General features: G+C 36.7%; 1 pseudogene; it reads left to right on the top strand.

Moving 5' to 3' along the window:
• Nucleotides 1-424: 424 nt before the first annotated feature.
• Nucleotides 425-2,171, top strand: LOC120158758 (annotated as a pseudogene).
• The last annotated feature ends 649 nt before the right edge of the window (nucleotides 2,172-2,820 follow it).

Here is a 2,820-nt window from a genome sequence, read left to right as displayed (position 1 = left end):
GAGGGATTAAAACTGATAATATCCCCTTTCCTTCAAAACACGCAGCCCCCAGCTCTTTAAACTTCGTCGTTTCATTCAGTGGTTTTATACCACTTTTAGGGTTTTAGAAACCCTAATTTCTCATTTCCTCACTCTCCCTCAACCGCTCCCCATTTCTGTTCCCCCTATCCATCTATCTTCCCCCTCTTCGTTTTACTTCCTCGCCAAGAAAATAAATACAGCTCCTCGGCCACTGTCGATCGGTGGCCACGGGGAGCAAAACAACCCGAAGACCCCTCCTCTAGGCACCCTAAGGATTCGAAACAACCAAAATAAAATCAACCCCCTTTTGAATCGAAAAACAGAACCCAAACAAACACCCCAAGGTAAGATTTTTACCTTCAATGGTGGCGTGGCTTTGGTCACGCTGATACTCACTACGGGGATGGCTCAAGAGGTAAGGCTTTTCAATTCCTCTCTTTTTTTCTCATTTTTTCGTTTCGGTTCTCTCCCCCCTTTTTTTATCATCTCGTTCCCTTGATTTATGTTCATTTGCTGGTGATATGATGATATCTAGGCTAGGGATTAGATTTTTTATTTTTGGTGGTTGAATCCTGAATTTTTGGGATTATAGGGTATTTTAAAATGGGGTTTTGATTTGGTTGATTTGGTCCACTGTTGATGATGTTTTGTTTTCTGTTTGATTAATTTGGATTGTTGGCTCACTGTTTGGCCATTATTGATGACAACGGCGACGGCGATATGGACTGGTGGCAGCACACGCGAACTGGAGGAGAAGCAGTGAAGTCTACACGTTGATAAGGGAGTTGGAACGTAGGGCTCATGTATCACACACGCCGTTGATGGGCGCTTGACCTTCACTGGCGCGGTTGGATGCTGTTAGGGTTTTAAAACCCTAATTTTTATCGGGTCAGGTCTTGCTGGGCCTCGGGTCGAATCCAGTAGGCCTAAATCTGGTCTGGGTCAAGTCTTGTAATCGGGTCATCTATAATGGGCTACTTTGTAATGTCTTTGGGCCTAGGGTTTGTATCTGTTGGGCTCATTGGACTACAAAATATGTAATAATAATAATAATAATAATAATAAATAAAATAATTAATATTTATAATATAATAATATTTTTTGTAGACCATGACAAAAACGGGTGTCTACACTTTCAATTGTGTTCTAATTTTCTCAAAAAAAATGTTACATGTGCAGGCCACAACTGCTGAAGATGAATACGATGATGATGTAGATCTGTTTGGTGAAGAGACTTGAGGAAGAAAAGAAGGCTGCCGAAGAACGTGCTGCTGCTGTGAAGGCCTCTGGCAAGAAGAAAGAATGCGAGCCTTTCTTTCTAATAATCAAATATGGTAGTGTTAATCCAATTTGTTATTTCCCTTCTCCAACATGCAGCCGATACATAATTTTATGTTAGGAGGCTGAACTTATAATGCTATAGAGGGGGTAAAAACAAATTATCAATAGAAAATATATAAGAATTTGAAATTTTTAGGAAGGAGACCGGCCCCTCGGTCCATCACTGCCAACATATATCCAGACATGGGTATAAGAACATGATTTTCTGAAGACTTGTTAGATACTTGCAACATTTACATATCTTGCAGTCAACACCCAAGTTTGAGCTGCATTGAAATATGGTTTTCCATAAGTGGTTTCAGCTTATTTGACATTCTTCCTTGTTCGCAGCTGGCAAGTCCTCGGTATTGTTGGATATAAAACCATGGGATGATGAGACTGACATGAAGAAGCTCGAAGAAGCAGTAAGAAGTTTGAAGATGGAAGGACTGCATTGGGGAGCATGTTAGTGGTTAATCTGATAGATTTTTACTGTTTTGTTTAATCATCTGAAATGGCTTGCATAGTTTTCCAGACTCATTTTTCATCTGAAACGAAGTACCTTTCATGTGGCAGCTAAACATGTGCCCGTTGGTTACGGAATAAAGAACTGCAAATCATGTTGACTATTGTGGATGATTTAGTATAAGTCGATAACCTCATCGAGGAACATCTGACGGCGGAGCCGATTAACGAGTATGTTCAGAGTTGTGACATTGTCGCATTCAACAAGATATGTATCACAATCTCAAGTATTTTAACAAATCGTATGATATAATGTGTCGTAATGTTTGTTTTTCTGTTTTGCAGAAATGGTTTGGAATACATGAAAGTTGCAGTTTCTTAAGGCTATATGTTGAAGATGGACTTTTGTTAAACTATAACGTAATTGAATATTTATATTTCTTATGTTTGTGCTGGATATGGATTGTTTCAAAGTATTGGCCAATGGGTCTCGTAGACAGTAAAATTGAGCAAACGTGTTGGTCTTTTTAATTTATTTCTTTAGCTTTGAATGAGATAAATTTAGGGCTAAGCCTCTAATATTTTTTTTATTTTATCAATTAATTTAGTGATATATCGTGATTTATTGATTGAATATGAAACCTATGCTATGTTTAATTTTCCTTAAAAATTATTATAAACTCGTTTTAAGGTACAAACATAATTTTAGGATTTTTAAAACTTTATAATTAAAATTATTTTACTGTGACAATTTATGTTAACTTCATTTTAATATTATACCATTTGTTTTATATGTCATAAAGTATATGTGGATCGTCATCTAGACTACACGTTAGATTTGTTATACATTTTAATATTTTAATTAGAACTTTCATAAAAAAATAATAATTTAATTCTTTTTAAAAGATAGAGAATCAATGTCTACCCATCATTAGGGTTTTTCTCTTCCCATCATTAGGGTTTTTCTCTTCCCATCATTAGGGTTGCTACTACCGTTTGACGGTTTTTCCATTT

The sequence above is a fragment of the Hibiscus syriacus genome, unplaced genomic scaffold, assembly GCF_006381635.1.
Source record: "Hibiscus syriacus cultivar Baekdansim isolate YM2019G1 unplaced genomic scaffold, ASM638163v2 tig00111330_pilon, whole genome shotgun sequence".
Taxonomy (NCBI): Eukaryota; Viridiplantae; Streptophyta; class Magnoliopsida; order Malvales; family Malvaceae; genus Hibiscus; species Hibiscus syriacus.
This window is presented reverse-complemented; position numbering and strand designations above follow the sequence as displayed.